Source organism: Tamandua tetradactyla, chromosome 3, assembly GCF_023851605.1.
Source record: "Tamandua tetradactyla isolate mTamTet1 chromosome 3, mTamTet1.pri, whole genome shotgun sequence".
Classification (NCBI taxonomy): domain Eukaryota; kingdom Metazoa; phylum Chordata; class Mammalia; order Pilosa; family Myrmecophagidae; genus Tamandua; species Tamandua tetradactyla.
In genome coordinates this window covers 180287870-180312405 of record NC_135329.1, presented here as the reverse complement: position 1 = coordinate 180312405, position 24536 = coordinate 180287870, and the positions used below count along the sequence as shown (strand labels likewise).

Below are 24536 nucleotides of genomic sequence, written 5' to 3'. Positions count from 1 at the left end.
AGTAGTACTCCCAGTCTAAGATCCTGGAAACCTGGATATAAATCCACATCTGTTTTCTTAAGGAAAGACAGTGCAGACAGACTTGCTAAGCCCCTAAATGGCTGAGCCCATTAATGCATCCTTTATAGGGGGACACCTATACTCCTTAACTATACTTAATTCAAGCTGCAAAAGAAATATCACAGTCTAGAATATCCTTTAGTAAACATTTGCTAGCTGCAAGAAAGAGTAGGGTGTCTAGCTATTACTGGAGTTCCAAAATGAGGTTTCTTGGGAACTGAGAATGGAGTTAGGCTAGTGGTATTCCCAGTTCAAAAATGTTTAAAAGCCACAGTTGATAAAAATACTGACATGAAAATAAAAATAAAGTAGCTGATTTGGGGAAGGTAAGGGTACTATGTAAGACAATAATCCAGCAACCACAGTTACCAAAGACAACTCCCCAGCTCTCCCTTTCTTCCATTTTCTTTACAACGAGGCCTAAGGTGGGAATCCATCTAAGCAGCATTGTTGCCGTGTACAATTATTATTTTAATCGACATTGTGCTGTGTTAATGAGTGCCAACCATGTGCCAGATGGTGCTGAAAACAAAGCCTTCCCTGCAATCCTGCCCAGTGGGATCACCACCTCTCCTCTTTGTGAAACCAGTCACAAATGTGGTAATGAGCTAACTCCGATGCAACCCAACTTCTAATCCCCCCGGCACTCTCTGATTGGGCACTGCACCAAGATTTGGCATAGAAAAGGCACCTGGAGTGCTGTTGGATGATCTCTTCGGGGATAATGGACCAGGGAACTGAGCCTGTAATGATTTCATATCAGTTTGTTCAAGTTCAGTTGCTATTAATTGGGTTCAAGTTCAGCTCTAGTTCACACAATCTAAATACATGGCTGTTGAAACCAGCTTAGTGCCTGGCACAGTATGTATCTTTGTAACTCACAAGAAGGAAGCAAAAGAGAAAGATGTAGAGGGGATACCTTGCAAAGATGTTGTCTGCTTTATGCAGTCTGCCTAGTGGACTTGTGAAGTAAGGGTGGAGGGCAACCAGCAGTATTCTGACTTGTTACAATAGTGCACGGTTATACTGCTTAAAGTTGGAAGAACTGAGCCCGAAACAGGTTACATAGTAAAATGCACACATAATTCTTGAAAGCAGCTACAGGGAAAATGTCAGCTTGAACTTAACATAGTCTGGGATCTGGATTTACTTTCTACTACCCATGCACATTGGCAATTCTAAGAAGTTAATCATATTGTAATCTAACTAAAATCTGAAGAAAAAAAAAGAAATGTTGTAGACAAATTCATCATTGAACAGAGGAAAGGAGCAATATCGTGGGAAAATCTATTTAAAAACAGGTCTTTGTATATTTTACGGAAAAAATCAACCCAAAATCTATTTTGTTCTAGTCCATTAAGATTCACTCTAAGTTGGTTTCACTAGAATGAAATTTAAAATATGTTTCTAAGGAATATTTGTAGAAAATTTTGAATAGTATTTTCCAATTCAATGCTAGCTGGCAAATTCTGATGTCTGTTAGAATTTAGTCATAGATACATTTAAAATTGGACTGGTGTGAAAAGATATCAGCATGGGTATTTCATAAAGTAATGAATTATATATTGAAGGCAATATGTGCAGGTAATATTAGACAAGATGGATAATACACATCCAATTGCTGTAATATAATGTAGCATTTAAAATATAACTAATTTAGCTAAATATGATCATTCAATTTGCTTTTCATTTGTTTATAATACAAAATCAAAACAATAAAATAAATGGGTAATTACTAAAAATAGAAAATTATGGAAATAAAGGTAATGAAATTGAACAAAAGACTGAATTTATTTGGACAATGTAACTTCCTATGTTTTGGGTTTTTTTTTTGGTTGTTTTATTTTTTCTAAGTAAAAGCAAAAGTGGTATGGTAAAGTATTAAAAAACAAAACAGAAAAATCTGTCCTATGGATTCAAAAGTGCCTAGGTTATCTGCATTTCTGCCATTTACATGATAAATTAATAGGCCAAGTCTCTTAACCTCTTTGGGCTTCAATTTCCTGCTATTTAAAACAAATGAAAAGGGACAGGGTCAATGGAGAGACTGAACAAATGCCTAGCACAGTGCCTAGAACATAATAGGTGATCAATAAATGCCCCTCCTGCTTGCCATATAATAATTGCACATATTTTGGTTCCGCTCTATAGTCAATTCTTTTTAAAGTTCCAGAGGTAGTCTGAGCAGCTGCTGAGCAGTTAGCCTCAAAGAGTGAGTCACAGTCATTTGTGGTCTAATGCTTGCTTGGAATCAGGAAGATCTACAATAAACAATTTGTTTACCATTTACAATAAAATTTATTGTTTCATAACATTGCCTAATAATTATTTTATTCTACATTCCAGCGACTTATAATTTATTCCCTAAAACTCAGGGGAGATTTAAAAATGGGATTTAACCAGTGTGCAGATATTTCTACCAAAGTATAGAAATAGTCCTCTTCAGAATTAAATCTGAGCATTAAAAGACTGTTTGGTACCATATGCTTGTTTTAGATAGGGAACAAAATCTATTCTAAACATAAGAGCTTGTGATATCTATTTTCTAAACATAAGGTCTTATGAAATCATATAGGAGAAGAAGCTGTAGTAGATTGTTTCATGGCTGCAAATTCCTCCTATCTTGGTATGTGTGTGTCTTTGTAATGCAATTTTGTTGCCCTTAGAAAATCACAATTTTGAGGTAGCATGTAGGTAACTGCAGTTTCTCTGCCACACTGTCCCCATCACCCTTCTCTGTACCCTTTCAGCTGAGGTCACTTAGAGAGCACCTTCGGTCAAATTTCCAGCTCAAGTAGGCTTAGGTCTCAGATGGGAGGGCCACTAGCAGGGTCTCACCTCCGGCTGAGGATTCCCATCTGTTTGCTATTAGCCTTCCCATATTAACCTTTGCCTTGTTTGCTTGACTTTGCCCATCTCTAATTTCAGAATGAGAGCTCAAGGAAGGGAATGGAGGGCACCGCTCTAAAAGACTAGCTCTGAGGACAGCCCAACTAAATTCCCTAGCGTGAAGTGCCCCCCATCCATGGTTCTACCATTTTAAAACTTTGGGAGAAATGCCACCTTCAGTTAATACCACCTGAATTTAAAGGTTCCTAAGATAATGTCCCTCCACATAACAAGCCACTGCAAAGATGGCATTCCTCAGATCCTCCCTAAATCATTGACTGCCTCACGAAATTTCATAATTTTATTATGCAATCTGATCTGGAAAATAATTTATTTTTATCTAAAACTCTAAAATAAGTTCTACTTCTTGTTTTGTTTTAATGAATTAATAAGAGGGGTAATTTTTCCCAAAGTCAGTGAGAACCTAGCTGTATTTAGGAAAGTCTAAGGACAATTTGGACAGACACAGAATAATAGGACTGATTTAATTCAACAAATGTGTACTAAACATCGATCAAGTTTCTAGATTTTCAGGCAGTATTAAATAGTTTAAGCCCATTACTCAAAGAACACATGGGGGGGTTCCTTGAAGAAATACCAATAGGAATGTCAGGTAAATTTATCACTAAGTGCCCAGTAGAGTGATGCAGAAATCTCCTGTGCTGGACAAAGGCTAAAAAGAAATAGATCCAAAAGGGCTGCCTGAATAGGATTGGGATGGATACAGAAAATAGGGAGAGATATTCTGAGTGAAGGAATTACACAAGCAATGACAGAGTGGCAGAAGTGGTCATGGCATGTAGGATTGGGGAAGGAGCAGGTAAAAAGAGTAAGCAGACTGCACAGTTTGGGATGAAGCAGCATCTTAGTGCTGGAAATGGTAGCTATGTGAGAATATGCTAAACATATACACATTCCCCTAGCTTTCCATTAATTTATAACTTTACCACCATTGAGGCTTGCGTTGTAGCTCTGAACCAGAAAGCTAAACTCTCTGGAGAATGGCCCTGCCTACCAGTAGATTTTCTTGGCCAGGTTTCTAACCAACTCTGACTTCTATGTTTCCATCCCTGATACCCTTTTCTCTCCTCTGTGGCTTTCTCCAAATGTATTTCTTTGTCCATCTGTCAATTTTCCTTCAAGTATCAGGAGAAATAAAAATCAAAACCATAATGAAATACCACATCATACCCACTACAGTGGTTGTGCTCAGAGAGTTATTTGTTAAGTATTGATGAGGATTGGAGAAATCAGAATACTTGTACATTGCTGGTGGGAATGTAAAATGGTGCCATTGCTTTGGTAAATACCCAGCAGTTTCTCAAGCTCACTCAAGTGTGTTACCATATGAACTAGCAATTCCACTTCTATGTATGTACCTAAGTGAAATGAAAATATATGTCTACACAAAAGGTTGTACATAAATGTTCACAGCACTGCTACTCATAATAGCCAAAACTGGAAACAACCCACATGTCCATCAACCAATGAATGGATGAATAAAATGTGGTATATCTATACAATGGAATATTTAGCAATAAAAACAAATGAAGTATTGATACTTGCTACAATATGGATGCAATCTGAAAATTTTGTGCTAAGTAAAAGAAGCCAGACTCCAAAGGACCATATACTGTATGATTCCATTTATATAAAATATATAGTACAGACAAATCTGCAGAGACAGAAAGTAGAACATTGGTGGCTCAGAGACGAGGTAGACTGTAGGTGGATGGGAGGGTAGGTGTCAATAAGGGAGAGAAGGGTTTCTTTTTGATGTGATTAAAATGTTCTCTAATTGTGATGATAGTTGCACAGTTTCTCTTAACATACCCAAAACCAGTGAATTGTATACTTTAAATGGGTGAATTGTATTGTATGTGATTATATTTCAATAAAGCTGTTAAAAGGAATTATCCATTTTGAGACTCTAGGTAAAATCACCTTTAACATGTGAGTCATCAAACTTGTAGCTCCTAAGAGCTGAATTGAATGTTGTAGATCTTGACTAGTGGTCAAAATATTTTAGTAGCAGAACTCGCTGACCAAGGAAAATGTTACATGAAACATAGTAAATAAAAGCAACATTTCACTAATCAAAATGTGTAGTTTTTAGTTATGAAGCTAATTCAAATTTGTAACCTTTAGTCCAAGTTTAGAATATTTAGTTGCAAACCTGAGTCAGTAACAATGAGCAAAAATATATCCAAATTTGTTTGTTGAAGCAAACTTTGGATATATAACACATTTAGGGGTGCACATTATTTTTATTACACTTTTAAAGAGCTTTAAAGTCAAACATTTCTGGAACCTTTGGAAAGCCATCTAATTCCACAAGAGACTGATTGAAAACACTTATCTAGACCAGTGCTAGTGTTAACTGAGGTCTAGAACAGTTGCTTGGTCATACGGTTTGTAAGTGGAAGAAATTTGGCTCCTAACTATCACCCTTCTTCCCAGATTTAAAGAAATTTCATATTCTGGGTAACAAATGGAAATAAGTATGTTACGGGTAAAGTGACAGATAAAAGTAAACAGATATACAGCACCTGTTTATTATTCCTCCAGAGAGTGAATGCCTTAAAGGATTGCAAATCACTCACTTTTATCCTCCCAGGGCTTTGCATAGTACCTATCAACAGCATACGCTCACTAAACATTTGGAGAATCAACTTTATCTCCTTGTATTACTAAAAAACATAGATTGTCAAACTAGAGTTCTAGTCTCTTATCGCTAATCACCTAAATATAATCTCTGCTCAAACTAATTGTGTCATAAATCATGCTTATCTTTTCTCTCTGGTCAGCTCCCCTTATGACCCCACTGTTTCTGTCTTTGGCTCCATTCTTCTGACAGTCACCAGTGAAAGGCCACGGTTTGGATGGACCTAAACAGGACAATTCAGGGGAGGCTAAAACCACTCCATTTATACCATTGGGATCAAGTAGAAAAGCAATTAAGCAAGAGTCACTGACATGCACAGAGGCAGAGGGAGGGACCAGGTAGGCAATCGAGTACCCTAGGGTAATCCGTGAGCAAAGCCAAGGCAAGATGCCGAGATGTTATTTAAAAGGGAAGCCCAGGCGGAGGCAGATGATCACAGAAGTAGAAAACAATGAGTGCATAAAAGGCTGTGTTAAGATGATCTCAGAACATGAGGTCAGGAAACAATTCCTCTGGAAACATGGAAAAACAACTCAGAATGCATGACCTCAGCCATCTGCCAAAGTGTCCCTGACCAACAAGTGACGGTGGGACAACCAAGGCACACCGAAATAGCCAGGGTGGATCTTTAGAAGCAAGAACTAGAATTTAACTTAAAAGAAAGAAAATTTTAGTTCATTCAATTATATATTTTTCCTGGTGGGACATGAATTTATGGCAACAATAACTACTACGTCTACACTTGGTAGTGAGGGTGTAATGTCCTGTCTGTGCTTTGGAACTGACCAAGCATCTGTAACCTAACATTAGATACCCTACCACAGGCGCCCCTTCACATGCTTTGCATTCTATATTGCCTTCTTCACCACAACCCTGCAAAGATAGATATGATTAGTGCTGTCTGACAGAGGAGGAACTTGAGATACCAAGAAGATACATAATTTGCCAAAATGATGGTATATCAGCCTAGGCATAGATGTTTTTTTGCACAGGCAGGTACCTGGAATCGAACCCAGGTCTCCAGCGTGGCAGGTGAGAACTCTGTCTGCTGAGCCACTGTGGCATGCCCGGCATAGATGTATTTTTGAGATAAAACTAATTTTTCCCATTCTTCACTTCTGGACAAAATAATTTAAATATAACTGTTGGGCTGGAGGCCTTAGAAGGAATATTAAAATGCTCTAGTCAGGCAGTCAAGGCCCCAGGTTTCAGAGGTAAAAAAGCTTAGATAATGAAGCTGAAAATCAGGAAAATAAACCCAGTCCTTCCTTCAGTAAACCCTTTTACTATTTACTGAACAACTACGAGCCAAGCGTTAAGCTGGATGCTAGGTATGCGATGTCAAATAGAGCTAATACATTCAGGACAAAGCAAGAAACCCCATGGTGTAAGATAAGCAGGAATAGGTTTTCAACAGCTGAAGTGAGAAAGTGTAGATGTGCTGGACAAATCAGACACCAACACTTTTGTTAAACCTCCAATTCATTCATTCATCTTTTCACATATTTGTCATTCACTTACCCACTTTCTTAAATATTATTTAACATAAACTTGTTTTTCAGCTAGAGACTCAGTTATACCAAGATGAATAAGACACACAATCATATCCTCCAGGAAGTAAGTCTGCATCTTACTGAGGAGAAAGATGTGCAAACATGCCAATATTATGTGAGGTGCTAGGATAAAATATACGCAAAAACCAAGTGTGCAGAGGGCATAGAAAGGTGATCTCTGCAAACTACAACACAACCCTATGTCATAGAGGCCCTTTGACAGGAACATTCCTTCTTGCCTAAATGGACTCAGTTTGAATTTCACTTGTACACAGAGGTCTTTCCTGACATTCCATTGGGTTCCCTGGATAGTCTTGTCTCTGTAGCAATTCTCCGAGTTCGCAGTTATATGTTTATTGAATGTCTGCTTCTTCTGCTATACAAAGCTATGTGAGAGCAGGGGCTGTGTCTGCTTTGTTCCTTGATGCATTCTTCACATCTAGCATGGTGCTAGGCACAGAAATGATATTCAACAAATAAATATTTTCTGAATGATTTTTTTGTCATTGTTCGCGATAACTTCAACTGTGAGCACATTCGCTAAGCATGCTGAATATCCTAGTAGGAAAAATTATTGCTAAATCCCAGAAGTATACATTGATGAGTAACGTTACTCATGCCCATCTCAGCCTGCAAACAAGGGCACTCCAGGTGCGAATCACCTCCTCTGTTGTGGCTCTTCCTCCCTGCTCTGACCTGAGAACTATAGATAAGGTAGTTCTGCCCTATGGGCTTCAATAACTGCACATGTGACAGTCAGACAAGAACGACAAATGTAGAATGACAGAAGTCTACTTGTTTCTGAGGAGAGGTTAACCTGTGGTTGAAGTACAGCTGTCAGAAATTTTTGGGATTTCACAGATTTATTTGGAAAATATATAAGGGATTGGATTGATATTAGTAACAGCAAGTAAATGAAGCTTTCTAAAAATTTTTATGTATGTTCTACTCTTTTTTTCACTTAAAATAGCAGCATATCAATATAATATATAAAGCCTTTCCTAAGACTTTCCCAAATTCTAGGTTTTAGGCAATTTAGAGCAGTTGACAGTTGGTTTCAGGCAATTTAGAGCACTAAGCCTACAGCTGGGCTATTGGCAAAGTGAATTTACAGACACATAAAGAAGCATGGAAAGATAAATAGATAGATGAAATGCCCTCTCTGTCTACAAGTTTCACAGTAGGGTGATAGCTTGGTTTCCAAGCTGTCTAAATTGTTTCAAGGCTTATTTCCATCCATTATGGAACTTCCACTGTGACAGTATAGGTCACATCTCTTCTCACAACCCAATAGTTACTCACCTCCTTGGCCCCTCAACAATTGCTCAACCGTTTAAAATGGTTTCCAGCCTTTGAGGTCGACCATGGACCTGCTGATGCTGATGTGGAGCACTGTCAATGCCTCAAGAAGCAGGTGGAGGCTTTTTAAATTTCCCTTCTTCTTCCGTTCCTATGCACTGGTGAGTATTGCAGCAAGAGTACATTTTCTAAGTCTTCTTAACCTATCCTGTCCCCACCTGCAGTATCAGGCAACGGATCTGTTTTTTTCTGGAGATGAGCACTACTACGCCAGTGGGATTACATCCCCTACCCGTACCCAATGGCCAGTTGGTAATGAGTGGAGACATTTCGAGTTTACAGCTATAGGCAGGATGCTATTGGCATCCAGTAAGTAGAGGTGAAGGATACCGTCAAACACCCTACAGCACACAACGCACAACGTGGTCTCCTCACAGCAAAGAATTGTCCAGTCTAAAATGCCAATAGCCCTGCGCTTGAGAAACTCTGTACTATACCACAGGACATCCTAGAAAGAAGAGAACACACTCTCTATTCACAGACATTACACAACCTCATTGGGGATAAAAACATTATACAAAAGACAATCTGAGCAATAAACAAAGTTGAACTATTTTTGAATAGTTAAGCTATAGTTATCAATTATGAATACCAGAAGAAAAAAAGAGATCAACAAAAAAGAAGATGCAGAGAAAGTAAATAAGAATTGGCATTTCAAGTAGGGGAAAATGCAAACATCCCAGAAATAATGATTTTGTGGCCACCAGGGGAAGCTGCTACACTCACTTCTGATTGAAGGTGAGGCAGTAGAGATATGTTGTGGGCAAGAGTCAAAGTTATAGAAACCACTAACCAGAATTTAGGTACATCAGCACAAACTTCAAAACCTTAAATATGTCTTACTCTTCCGTTTATTCTAGACAAGTAGATGTTACTAATTTTAGAAAATGCTGTGTGCATTTTGGAAGCACTCTCCAATTGGGAGCATAGGACAGTTTCTCATTTGTCTGATATCTAGCAGTGCAATAAATTACCCATGGAAGGACTTTAGTGGTTTCACCTTGAGGTATTGTGATAAATATTTCTAGCTTGTTTATAGATTTCTTTCCATGTAAGGAACAGGCAGGTTTAAACATTGAAAACTTAAGACAAATACAGATATACTTAACTTATGCATGTGCTTAAAAATTATCTTTAATGTAGTTTCATTTGTTAGCATATATTTTTGTGATTAGTACTTTACAGAAGAGTTTGAGATAAATCCCAAATCTTCAGAATTTTAAGCTGATTCTGGAGACATTATACTGCTGACCATTTCTATCCATTTTTCTTTCCCTGTAAACTTGCATTCTAAGTTACAAATCCAAGGAGTTATGGAAAACAAAATTCATTCTATTCTCATACCAAAAGCTTTCGCAGGGATAAGCTGATTAGTCTGTTAACATTTTAAATTCTTCCTCTGAAAGTTAACCTTGGAGGAAACACTATTTATCGGGGTATATACTGAAATCAGAAAAGCAGGAAGAAAAATGAAATACAAGCTAAACAGTAGGTTAAATATAGAAACTCATCCATCCTAAAACCACTTCACAAAATCATGGGAAACAATAAAAAGATATAAATCCACCAAGACAAAGAAAACTGGAGAGGAAATGAGACCAGATGAGCAACATCACCAAAACTTTGGAAGGTGGTAAGTAAAGGCCCAAGGAAGTGTATTATCCTAATAATTATAACTATCCTAGCAGACAGGAGAAAGCTGAAGCCTAAGAGCCCCCAGAGGTAGGGAAATCAATTGAAGCTGCAGAAAGCCAGCAAATTCAAGAACTGGGGGGACCCAACACCTTTGGAAGCCATGGTAGGATGGCAGGAGAGTTGACAGAAACCTACAAAACGTCCAATTAGAACTTGCCTCATTTCTTTGCCTTAGTCTCTGCATGCTGGAAACAGCCTCTTTCCCTCTTTCATCCTTGCTGATCAAAGAGGATGTATATTGTGAGATGTCAGGAATAAGTGTTGAAGGTGGATATGAGGCACTGTGTTGAAAACCAAAAAAAAACAAGTAAAAGTCTGAATACTAAATAGTGAGACACCCCTTTTTTCTTCTGAAGGCAGGCTCCTCAAACACAGACACCCAGGTTTAATTCTCCAGGTCAAAAGCTGGAAGAATCTTCTCTTGGGAAATTGGTTGAGAAAAAGAGACCTCCAGGATGGTCCCAACCACTTCCTGATTCTGGTGTTCATACACTGTAGTCACTATATCAGGGTTGATCTATGTGATGGATAAAATATGGCAGAAGGGATGGCACATCACTTCTCAGAGAGGTTATAAAAGACACTGTGACTTCTGTCTTAGGTGAGTGCTTTCTCTCTTGAATCACCCATTCTAGGGGAAAACCGGCATTGAGCACCCCTATGGAGAGACTTAGATGCTGAGGAATAAGGCGTGCCAGCTACCATGTGAGTAAGGTTAGGAATGGAACCTTCAACTAGGCTGAGTTTTGAGAGGATGTGGTCCCAGCCCACAGCTTAGTGACAAACCTGTTTGGAGACTCCAAGCTACAAGCCACTCCTGCATTCCTAACACTCAGAAACTATGTGAAAATAAATGCCATTTTAAGTTGCTAAGTTTTGGTTAACCTTCTATGCAGCAATGGATAAATACTGTGAGAGTTATGGATAAAAACATTCAGTAGCCCCTAGTGAAAGCGCATGATAAAGAAACTCGGGAGAGAAGGGACAGCAGCCATCACCATGTACCTTGCTATCTGACAGAGGAGCCCAAGATCGCCAGGAACTGGTCTTCAGAGAAGGTATCATCCTGTGTATGCTTTAATCTGGACATTTTCAAGGCCTTAGAATTGTAAACTTGTAGGCTAATAAATTCCCATTGTTAAAGGCAGCTCATTTCTGGTATATTGCATTCCAACAGTTTTACCAAACCAAAACAGAGAGAGAGAAAAAAATCCATGCCTACAATCTGGATTGAGAATGGCACAAGACTTCTCAAAAGCAACAGGCTGAAAGATTAAATAATAATAATCATAACAATAATAGCCTTCAACATTCTTTGGTTAAACAATTTCCAACTGAGAATTATATATGCAGCCAAAGTGTGATAGTAGAACAACGTATGATAATAGATAGAACCAAGTGTGCTAGTAAAATGAAGGTATTTTTCAGAAATATGCAGTAAAAAAATTTTGCTCTTATGCAATCTTTCTTAGAAAGTTACTGAAAGGTATGCTTTACTAAAGTGAGGGAATGGACCAAAGTAGGAATAATAAACTCCCAATAAAAGGAGATTCAACGGGAAAAAGATAAAGTGAATTTTCAGTATTAGGGCTATTCATATGTATTGAAGGCAACCAGTACAGACCGAAAGAAGTGGTTGGAAGGAGGACGGCAGTAGGAATGTTTCCCAGAAAGACCTAAAACCGGTAGACTGATATGCTTGACCATACTACCAACATTTCTGCTGGAAATTCTACTTAAAATTTCTTCTTGATATGTATCAATTACATAGAGCCAGAAAAAGAATGTAAGGAAATGTGATCACATGTGCTGCATGCTTTGTAGTACCCTAATCCACACATGCACTCATGTATACACATATACAGATGCATATATAAACACATAGAATATAATAATATAATTACAAAATACAGATTGAACCCAAATTTTACTATAAATAAATTGGGAAAAAGGGGATAAGAAGGCAGAGGGTGACTGTATGAAATTTTAAGTCATCTTCCATAATTAGCAAGATAAAAGACAATTAGCAAGAAAAAAGATAAAGATTGTTGTGCTGTGCTGTGAGATTTATTGCTTTTTTTGTATATATGTTATTTTTCACAAAAAAAAAGAAAAAGAAAGTCAGTTGTGATGGTAAAAATTATATATTTATTTCTTCTAGCCTCCAATGTTCTGGAGCAGCTATAAGGAAAAATCTGAGATGATGGTATGGTAGCCCATGACAAACTCTGGGATCTGTTCTATAACTACTTGCTTTGAAAACTATTTCTCGTCATCTTTCTTAGTTTTGTATATATATTATACTATACCGAAAAAAAGTTTTAAAAATGCATAAAAAAAATAATAATGCCCCAAACAGAAAAACGAATATCCAGAATGGCACAAACTTTTTATTTAGAAATAAGACGGGTCAGTACCAAAGAAACAGTCAAAATAATTGTGAATAGTTGCCTAGAGAGTAGGAATTAGGACAGGTGACTACGCTTTTTCATTGCACCTTTGAGATAGTACTGGACTTTTTAAACTTTCCATATTTTTATTGATAAAAGTTTAAAAATTAACACACAAAAAAGGATGGCAACAAAAAGAGAGCAGAAGTGATGATATTCATAAGAAAGAAGGTAAATAAGACCAAAAGCACTAAGTATAATAAACTGAAGTACTAAATAATAATTAAAGGTGAAATTTACCAAAATGTAAATTCAAAGAGATATAATGGTCTTGAGCTTGTACATATTAAAAAAAACAAACACACACACTTTTTTTAAACACAGAAGCTTCAACTAAAAAAAAAAAAAATCAATAAAAAAGAAAAGTAGAAGACACAGTGGTACATCCTCATACTACCACTGATTCTAGAGTTTTGAGGCTTCAAACTTACTGGCAAATCACAGCTTCAAGTAAAATCTTTCTTATTCTATTTGCCTTGGGTTCTCTTAAATGTGAATATTAAATAATGTGTAATCAAAGTAAAGGAATGCCACAGCTATTTTATAGGAGTAAGAGAACTTTTTTTCCTTAAAGCGATCACTAATCCTTCTATGGAGAAAGTTTCTAGGCTTTCTTTAACATGAATATATTATACATAATTAGATCTTATCAAAAGAGTAAAAGTGATAAGTCCCCCTCCCTATCTCCACAAATAAATCTGCTCTTTTGTCTTTACACTACAGAAAACTACCTTCCTTTGCCCTCCTCTCCACTAACCATTGACATACTAATACTTTTAGAAATGTATTTCTGAAAAAGTCCATTTCCTCCCTCTCCCGTTTGATTGTTCTATTATATTTTACGACACTGAACAATAAATGAAAATGGACTTTATATATCCCTAGACTAAATAAACTGAGAGATAAAAGAGAGATATAAAGGCTAACAATCCTTTAACTATAGAATAGGGAAAAAATTCTTCTCTAGCAAATCAGTTTAAGACTTGGCTAGAAGGATAAGTCAGAATATAAGAACTTAGAATTCTTGCTGCAATTATGTGAATCACATGCATTATTTCAGGTGATTCATATAAAAATTAGTACCTATTTTAGAGGAGATAATTCTGTATATCAGAGAAGGTAAGTGATTTTTCTAAGATGGTACAGCCTCTAAGTAGATCACAGAATCATTGTTCGAGTCAAGAATTAAGTACGAGAGAACCTCTGAAAACAGACATTATCATCTATGCAATATTATGACTAATCAGAACAGAATAGGGATTCTGCTGGTTTGAATCTATTATGTACCCCAGAAGAGTCTTGTTTTAATCCTGATCCAATCTTGTGGGAGTAAATGTTTCTTTTAATCCCTATTCAATATTGTGGTTGGAATCTTTTGATTAGATTTTCTCCAGGGAGATGTGACTCCCCAATTGTGGGTATTAACTTTGATTAGCTGGAGATGTGACTGCATCCATTCCAGGTGGGTCTTGATTAACTTACTGGAATCCATACAAGAGGAAAACATTTTGGAGAGAGTTCAGAGCAGACAGTCTACAAAAACAACAGAAGCTTCAGAGTGGACAGAAACTTTATAGTAGAGGTGACACAGACATAGACACGTGGAGAACAGAGATGTGGATGTTTGGAGATGCTTGGAGCCAGCAGACGTTGCCATGAGATGTTAAGCTAGCCAGAACCTAGAGAGAGCCAAGGGAAGCCAAGAGATAAAAGCCAGCCCCAGAGAAAAAAAGTGAGGAGCCTCCAGGAACAGAGATGCAACAGAGCCCAGGAGCAACGGACCAGTGCACCTTCCCAGCTAACAGAAGTGTTGAAGATGCATTGGCCTTCCTTGAATTAAGGTATCTTTTCCTGGATGCCTTAGTTTGGACACTTTCACTTTCTTAGAACTGTAAACTTGTAACTTATTAAACTCCTCTTTTCTAAAAGCCATTTCAGTTCTGGTATAATGCATTCCAATAGCTAGCAAACTAAGACAAGGATTAAGTGAAAAAATATCTGTTCAAAACATTAAGTGAAATAAAAGACAATGCCTGGTATAGAGTAAGATTGCAAATGTTTGCTAAGCAAATTTATTTATATATAGAAAATTTAAAATATTTGTATGATTCTAATTTCACATTGTATGATTAATTGTACTTTGATGCAACTTATTATTAAGGAGATGAAGGCATTTTGGGATATTCTTTGAAATTTAATTAAAATTTAAAAAACAATACCATCTAAGTATTTAACAATTGTGATATGACCAAGCTGCAATGCTCCATGTCAGTTTCCCCCAAACAAGATGTAGAAGAAATACATTGATATAGGGAAGATATACTTACCGGGGAAAACTATATTACCAAGAAATATATTAATAGATAGATAAAGATATAGACAACCCAATTATATATACCAACATATTACCAAGAAAGAGCATGTACTTAGATAATACCATATCTATTTAGGAAAAAAAATCAGAGTTTAAAAGTGTCTTAGACACACTAAAATATTAATATGTCATGTGCATGCTTACTTGTGGGTAGTTGGCTACACCCCCCCATAATGCACATGTATTACCTAACCATTACCCATTAATTTTTACATGATTGAAAGGCACAGAATTTGAACCTAGATCCTCTGGTCCAAATGAAATCATTTTCACTCCTGGCACCAGGCACTGCACTAAGCTCTTTACAATGCAGTGTCTCACTTCTTTTTTACTACAACCCATGTGGTAACATTCATTTAAAAGTTTAATTTTAATGAACCAATATAGTAACACTGTTAGCAGGAAATTTTAACCAACAAGACCATTAACAAACTGAAATGCATGCAAGCCAGCAAAAAAACGACTTGACAGTTATAGGAACAAAAAGTTTGTTGTGCAGTGTGAAAATGAGGCTTAGTAGAATTATACTGACTTCCCTCCTAATTCTCAAAAGAAATTCTGCTTCAGGAACAAGTATAGTATCAGAGAAACTGCTAGAGTGTACCAAAGGGGAGAGATTGAAAGCCTGAAATAAACGTGACAGGAATCTTGAGAGTACATCAGGTTGAACCAATGAATAGCACATCTCTCATTTCAACTGAGATGCTTTTAAGTCTAATTTCTGGTTTTAATCCTAATAGTTGCCCAGACATATTTGAAGTGATAATAAAGAGAAATGCAATATTTATTTGCCACATGTATCTTAATTTAATTTATGAAAATATTATCAATATGACATTGCCTTGGCAACTTAACATTTTTCACAATGGACATGCATTACCATCATTTCATTTCATTTCCTTCTACCTTCATAATATTACCTTAGCATTGTCAGAAAGTTCTCAGGATAGTGATGCAAATCAAAGCTTCATTACAAAGCCCAGTGAAATAGCATTATTGCAAGAACATTTCATGAAAGGTAACTACTGTGCATGCTTACAGCCTGAATTGAAATGATAAAATATAGATTTCATTTATTTTTATAACAAAACCTTATTTAAAAAAAAATAACACCTGGTCTTCCAAATCCTCACTCCTCACTTCGTATACTCAGAGGGAGAAGAACTATTGCAGAAGCAGGAGCATAGGCTAGAATATACAGGATACTTCTCATCATCATAGTGACAATGCATTGAATGATTAAATATTCCCTTCCACAGTCCCCTCCATGAGACAAGCGCTCTCAGGGCTGAGGACCTGGAGGGGATAATTTCAAGAAGCCACATAGTGATACCCCAAATTTTAATTAAAATAGAGCATTCTTTCCCTGCCTGGAAAACTTAGCCCACCTCCCAGGTTATACCCAGTATGAAACAGCCTGAAACTGTCCTTAACTCTGTTTCTGAAATCCAGTCTAGATTGATGAAGTGAAAAGGACTCCCCAAGACCTCACAGTGGTAAAAGTGACATATACCAAGTGCTTACAACAAGCGAGCTCCTATGTTAGACATAATGGAAGAACCTAAAACAAGCCACATCATACCCTCTTCAAGGAGGCCACAGGGAATAGCTGATGTACGCAGATAATTATATTTATTTAAAAACTCTTTATGATTATCCCCAGAATTAAACCAGATCTCAAATAAAATTTATTGCCTGCCTACTATGTGTCAGGCAATACTCTATGTGTTAGAAATACAACAGAAAGAAAAAAACAGAGATTCAAGCTGCCCAAGAGCTTAGAGATTGAAAAAACATAAAAATAGTTTACTATGTTAAGCAATGATATGCACAATGGGAGAACAGAAGCAGAATACAGGGTTAGGATGAGCTGTAATTTTCAACAGGATGGTCAAGATAGATGTCACTGAAAATGTGATTGTTGAGTAAAGATGAAAGAAGGAGATATAACTCACAATGTAGAAGTGACACAATTGGAATAAAGCCCTAACATGGGAGTATTTTCAAGGAATAGCCAGGAGCCTTGAACCCAGCACACAGGAGTGCATGTGTACAGTAGGACATGAGATCAGAGAACTAACAGGGGCCAGATTATGGAAGGTCTTGATAACCACCATAGTAAGCAGAATAATGCCCCCCAAAGATGTTCATGTCCTAATCCTCTGAAACAGTGAATACTGTATTGTTATATGGCAAGGGGGAATTAAGGTTGCATATGCAATGGAAGTTGCTATTCAGCTGACCTTAAAATAGATTATTCTGGATTACTCCAGCAGGTCTAATGTAATCACACAGATCCCTTAAGTTTGGAAAAGGGAAGTGGAAGAGTCAGTATCAGAGTGATATACCATGAGAAAGACTCCACCAGCCATTGCTGGCTATGCAGATAGAGGAAGGGGCCATGAGCCAAGGAATGTTAGCAGCTTCAAGAAGCTGGAAAAGGTAAGGAAATATTCTTCCTTGGAGTCTCCATCAAGGGGTATATCCCTGCCAGCACCTTGATTTTATAGAAATGAGACTCCCAGAACTCGTGTGTTGCATTACACCACCAAATTTACAAGGCATTTTTCAAAGCATCAATAGAATACTAATATAAGCATTATATAACCCAATGAAATGGGGAGCAACTGGATGATTTGGAACAGAGAAAGACCTGACCTGAGTTATTTTTTTAAAACTCACTATTATTTCAAATTAAGAATTAGGCTGTTGAACAGCAACGGGGGAGGGAGAAAGACCGGTTAGGGGGGTTTCACAGAAAGATGATGGGGATGTGTTATGGACTGTGGAGGTAGAGGCAAATGGAAATAAGGAATGGTTGGAGAATCAGGATTAGGAAAAGAAACTCCGATAGGACAGCAGAGAGGACTAAAAGAAAACTCTAAGAAAAAAGGAAGTGTTGGATTTGGATGTGGAAAGACCCAAAGATTTCCTCTAGATAAAGATGCCAGTGGGAGGAAAGCTGGGAAGGGATGGGGATAGGAAATATTCCATACTGAAGAAATACCATGAAGGGCACAGAAGCTGGAAGGTTAAGCATGGACTCTGGGGCCATTCTGTTTGAAATGTCAGAGCCAGAATATGATCTGTTTAAGGGTTTATTTTTTAATGTAGTTTAAGGCTACAATGGGTGGGAATAGAGCTACATGAGAGAGGGCAAGCTCTTACTTATGACTTTTTTGGCTAGTAGGCTAGGAACATATTTTCACCTTATAAATGCTGCCCACCACAGGGCTTTTGACAAACTGTAAGGGAACTGATGGATGATGGGTTTTTTAAACTACCCACATGAGTAATATGTTACTACTAACTACCTATGCTAGGAAACATAGGAAGGTAGTAATTACTTATTTAATACACTTGCTATATAAATAAATGTATTTTGGTTTGGGGAGGCTTTCAAGATTTCTCATGAAATTAATCCATAAAGGCACCAACAGAATTTTAGTGCATTTCTTCTTCTCTCATCCCTCATTTAATATTGTGTCTGAGATAGGTGAGAGCTTCTTCTCAGTTTACTACTCAAGAACCTTTTATCCCAGTCCTTCAAAAACTTCTCAGTTTGGGGACACCCTCAATTACTTTATTTTTGAATAAGTTCCACATCAGCCTGAAACCACCCTCAACCAATGTGAGTCTGGGTGTTGTAAAACTGCCTTGTGGTGCTCACCCTGTACCCAGTTCCCTAATTCCTGGCACATGGCTATGTTCATGGATGAGTTCTGACCAATGGGTGAAGCACAGAAGCAGTATGTGACCCTTATGAGCTGAGGTTTTTAATGGTCTGTGTGAGACCATCCAGGGCTATTCCTTCTGTCATTTCAATCAGAAAGGTGAGGTATTCTAGATGGCACAGATGCGATGACAGTGACAATCACCTGGGTCACCGAGTTACCTCATGGGGACAGTTTCTCTGGAGAGCCACCAAGACCAGCAACAGACTTTGTACAGTGTTTAGCCACTGAGATATAGAGGTTCAACCTATTCAATCACAGATGTCCACGCATCAGTTTTGGAGGAAAAAGAAATTAAACATAGAGTCAATTTTCCTGGGGTTTGACCTCACAATTATAAGTGTTGGACATCTTTGTAAACAAGCATTTAAAGAGCACTTTAAGAAGCAATCATTTAGAGATCCCAAACTTACACTTTTAGGAAAATAAAATTAAAAAAAAAACAATATTCCTGATGTTATACAAATAATGACTTAGGATAAAATTTCCAGGGTAAGTATCAATGTAGAGATTAAAGAGATTCTGTATCCCAACCAATTTAGATGAAAGTAAGGATGATATTCTCAGGAAATCAGTGTAAAAAGACTAAAAAAAATGGCTCTTATAATACCAAGGCATTAATATCACTGTTAAATATGATGAGTTTGAATAAAATGATCGTGTAAAATGTGAGTAGAAAAGACCATTTCTTAAATACATTTAACATTTGTGGCAATGAAAGCATGTGTTTAAATAAATTAATAAATTAAACCTTAAGTAGACATTTGGATATTTTACCTATTTCAATAGAAGATTTTATATCCTCATTGGAAAAAATAGGGATATATATTGACTTGGCCTTATATTCAGGTTCATATTACAAGAAGCCGGGACTTTTTCAGGGAAATGTAATAAAAACCAGAAGGAAGAAAGGGAAGTTGCATCTTTAATATGAACTACCAGGCAGAAACCTTAGCTAGTCCTCCACCCACTAAGGTCCTCAATAAACAGCACCAACAGGCTTTATATGTGACACTTGAGCAGGGTCACTTGGTATAAAACACAAGGCCATGGCCACCCTGCAAACACAATTTAACAAGCTAATGTAGCAAATCAAGCTGTGCAGCACTCTTCCTATTAAGATAGGAAAGGGCTTATTGTTAAGTTGTAACATCCAAAACTTCTCCAGCATGTGGCATCTGCTCCAGCCAGTGATTTCTATAATGATGTTCAAGTAAGTTTCAGTAGTAAAGCACAGAGTTGCCTTTCTAATTTTTACCTATAAATGCATAGTTTTTCCACAAAGGCACAAAGGACAAAGGAAAAGTATACTTTGACTTCAGCAATACTTATGTTTCTCTTTGATAACAGGTCTGCAAACCTCCACACTAAAAGAACTTGAAACATATATTGCTCTTGTATCCTATCAATAAATAAACCATTTTTCTGAACACTATTCAGTTGAGATAAACCTTTAAAGCTTTTCTGGTCCTGAATGCATGCTGAACATTTTCCTTATCATTACAAAAGTTCAGGTAAATGTATCATGCACTGTCTGCCTTCCAAGAAAGATTGAATTCACTTAAGTAAATTAGGTAGTTCTCAATACCACTTTATCTCCTACAATAGTATTATTTAACTGAGAGCACTCCAGTTTCAATAGTCGCCTTGTGAATATTACAGCAATTAAGAGGACTACTTTAACGTACAAAGGGAAAGGGGAATGATCATCAATGGGATCAGTACTCCAGTATTAAGTCTAAACACCATAGGGAAAACCTTCCTATATCCAGTGAATAGAAGAGACTTTGTGTACTGAGCATTATTACAGGTGAGATTGAAAAAGAATATATTCAAAGTTAAAAACTCAATTTAAAATAGTTTCTTTGAATATTATATAACAAGTATCTCATATTAGTAGAAAATATTTCATGAATTAATTTCAGAAAGAATAGAACCCTGGAAATCCTGAGAATATTTTTTGTTTTGTTTTAAATCGTTCTTAGAAGAGAGTAACATTTTAAATATACTTCCATTTAACAGGACCACATGAACCATTCCTTCTGTCTCCTATCCTTCCTTTGTACTTTTCTAGCAATGATATAAATGTTGATGGCAGCGTTAATAGCATACGTTTTAAGGTTGGAAGGAACCTTGAAAATCATCTGGTAACCAATAATTCTTTGTTTTCAATTCTTATAACCAAGAATTCCTTGTAACATCCAGTTTATTAGTGAGATACTTGTCTGTATATGAAATATATATTTCTTATACATCTCCAATTTATGCTTAGTCCTAGGGCTAAGTAGATATCATCCCTATTCAAAATTTTTTAATGGTTTCAGGTGTACACGGAATATTTATAAAATTTGATTACATAAATGTAAATCATAGGCAAGTCTCATCAAATATCAGTAGTATTGATCCTCTATAGATCATAATTTAGAATAAAATGTGATTGAACTGAAAATTAATGAGGTAAGATATTGAAGAAACACATATTTGAAATTAATTAACATATTTCTAAATAATTCATTGGTTAAGGAGAAATCACAATGAAAATCAGAAAATATTTGGACATAAAGTTTAAAAAATTCTACATATCAAAACTGTATAGTATAAATAAATGTGAACATAAGAGGGAAAAGTATAGCTTTAAATACACTAGAAAAGAACAAAAAGAAAAAAAAAAAAAACTAAACCTTAAGTATGTAACACATGAATTTAGAAAAAGAACAACATTAAGTAGAAGAAAAGATGAAAGGAGGAGTATCTAAAGAGCAGAAGTAAACAAAATGGGAAAGCATATTTGAAAAAAGAAACGCCAACAAAATGAAATTTGTTTTAGAAAAATCAATAAGATTAATCCATTATTTAATAATGAAACATCTTGCTTAATCAACAATAAAATTAATAAAATTCCCACCTCTGGCAAAATAAATGAAGGAAAAAAAGAGAGACAAGGAACAAAACCCCTGACAGTATTAGAAATGAAGTATGGACATAGTATCCAACATAAAAAGATAAAAAGAGGGTGTGTGATTTATTTAAGACCAAATTTTTTGAACAATTGAGGAAAACTGACCCAAAATAAAACTTAGAACAGATTTAAGAAGAAAAAGAAATTGAATGAGCATGTTAAATTTCCCCACATAAATAAAGCCCAAGCAGTTTTTATTCATCAAGAAATGAATAATTCCTATCTTCTACAAACAATTTCAAAATGTGGGGGTGGGGATTAAACTTCTCAACTCATTTTAAGAAGCTAGAAGGACCCTGACATCAAAGCTAAAGGCAAGTCAAAACGAAATTACAAGACAATCTCACTTGAGAACAGAGATACAAACATATTGTAGCAATTAAGCAAACTGAACACAGCAATGAACAAACAAAAAAAGATAACACTGTATGACAAACTTGGAATTACCACAGGAAAACAAGTTTGATTTGAAATTTGAAAAGCCAATTAATGCAAGTCCACATATTAACAGGTTAAAAGAGAAAGCGTTTAATCATTAGTGGATATAGAAAAAAATGTTTAGTGAAATTTAGATTCATTTATACTAAAAACTTTTAGCGAACTAAGAATGGAAGGGAACGTAAGCATTTCCTCTCTAATGCAAGTAGTGGTCTTTCTTGCCTTATTGCTCTACGATGTTCAATACAGTGTGTAAATAGAAGTTGTGAGAACAGGAGCTCTTATTCAGAATCTTAGTTCACTCATTTATTTTTTTTATTTTTATTTTTTTTTAGAAATGTTGGGTAGTACAGTCAGCCCTATGATATTCTCCAATAAGGGCTGCTCTCTCCAACCCTTTTTTCTAGGAGGAATGTATATTCATTTTTTTACCTTAATCATTGTGTTATACACATACATACACACCTACACGCACACATACACATATAATGAATATATACACACACACACATGAAATTGGCAAAATGTTTAAAATCTTATAATATTATTAATGTTTATATGTATATAACTATATACATGAAAAACTAATATAGATACTTATACAATAAATGCTATATAAATATAAAATAAATAAGTGCTCTATAACACACATTTAAATATATATATATATGTGCATGTATATACCTTCCTAATAAAAGTATCAGTAAGGTCATCTGCTGTCACAACCTCTGTTCCATAATGTACTGGGGGTCTCGGGCTAGAAACACAAGTATAAGAATGAGAAAGAAATAAAAGAATCTGAATGGAAGGGAAAAAATAAAAGGTCATTCATCACAGATGATACAATTATTTGTGTAAAAGCTCCCAAAAGGAATTCTAGTTAAATTATTAGAGTTTACAAAATACTTTAGGAAATTGTCTTTCTTAAAAAAAAAAATAATAAAGTTAAATGAATGTATGCATGGCAGCACCAACTACAAAATAAAATATTTTTACAATATTCTTTATGATTCATCACAAACATCAGGTATTTATAGATAAATCCAAGTAAATGTGATATATTTATTTATTGAACGACATTAAAGAAGACATAAATAAACGGAGCGCTTTATCATTATCATTGATTTGAAGACTCAGAAATGCAAGTCTGTCAATTCTCCCTAAACCAATCAATCAATTCAGTTCATCCCAACCAAAAAGCCAATAGGTTTTTGTGGTTTTGAAATCTGACAGGCTGATTCTAAAATTTACATTTAAGAATAAAAGGCGAAGAATAGCCAAGATAAAAAATGTGGGGGACCTGCCTTGACAGATATCATGAAATATAAGCAAACATAATATTAGCATAGGAATAGATGGAAAGACCATGGCAAATGAAATAGTTTGGAGCATCCATAAATACAAAGAACTGGCTTTGTAGGCCATGGGAGAAAAGAAAAACTTGACAATAAACACTGCTTGGCAACTGACGGTCAGTATAGAGTACAAAATTGGACCCCTTATCATATTATATTTAGAAAAATTAATCCCAAGTAATTCAATATTTTTATTAGAAAAATTATAAACTTTTTACATAACAAATATAAAAGAAACTCTCTATGACCTTTGGGTAAGGAAGGATTTCTTAAGTGATACAAAATATCCAAACAATAAACTAAAACTTTGATAAATTTTACTCCATTAAAATGAAGAATGCCTGCTCATAAAAGGACATTTGGGGGACTTCCTGGAAGATGGTGGCTTACTAAGACGCGCAGATCTTAGTTTCTTCTCCAGGACAGCTACTAGGGGAGTAGAAACGATACAGAAAGTGCCCAAAGCCACAACAGAGATAAAAAAGACAGCGTACCCCATCCTGGAACGGCTGGCTGGCTGAGAGAAGCAGCTCGGGTGAGATCGCCGAGGCGCGCGTCCTCACCGGGCGGGGCGGGAAGCGGCCGGAGTTACTCCCTTCCCCCTTCCCGGGCCGGCTGGGAGAATTGGAGAGGCGGTCCCCTAAACCAAGGCGGCTGGCACCCACACCACGCGCAGCCCCCCGGACCAACTGAGAGAATTGGATCGGAAATCCCCAGGCCGCGGAGAACGGTGACGGGTGGGGGAGGCCCCTTCCAAACCCGTGACTCCCAGGGAACGTGCACTCTCTCGGGCGGGCCGCGGCCGCTGGCGCCCTCCCGCCACGCTTGTCGCCCAGGGCCGACTAGGAAATTCGGACGGGCTCTTTCCCGGGCTGCGGTGGCCAGCAACCCTCCCTGCATTCGGACCCCGGGCCAGCTCAAGCTGCTTCGGCTAGCGAACCCCCCGGACGGCGAGAGTTTTCCAAAGTTTAAGGTCCCACAGCACCTTTTACTGGTGGGACCTGC

General features: G+C 36.7%; 1 protein-coding gene and 1 non-coding gene across 18 annotated transcripts in view; both read right to left on the bottom strand.

Annotated features, from left to right (window-relative positions):
• The window catches only part of PARD3B (par-3 family cell polarity regulator beta), a 1143268-nt gene that overhangs the window by 626470 nt on the left and 492262 nt on the right, over nucleotides 1–24536 (bottom strand). The gene's annotated exons all lie outside the window — the stretch shown is intronic.
• LOC143678582 (small Cajal body-specific RNA 4) lies at nucleotides 22512–22615 on the bottom strand. The gene has a single exon (XR_013173363.1).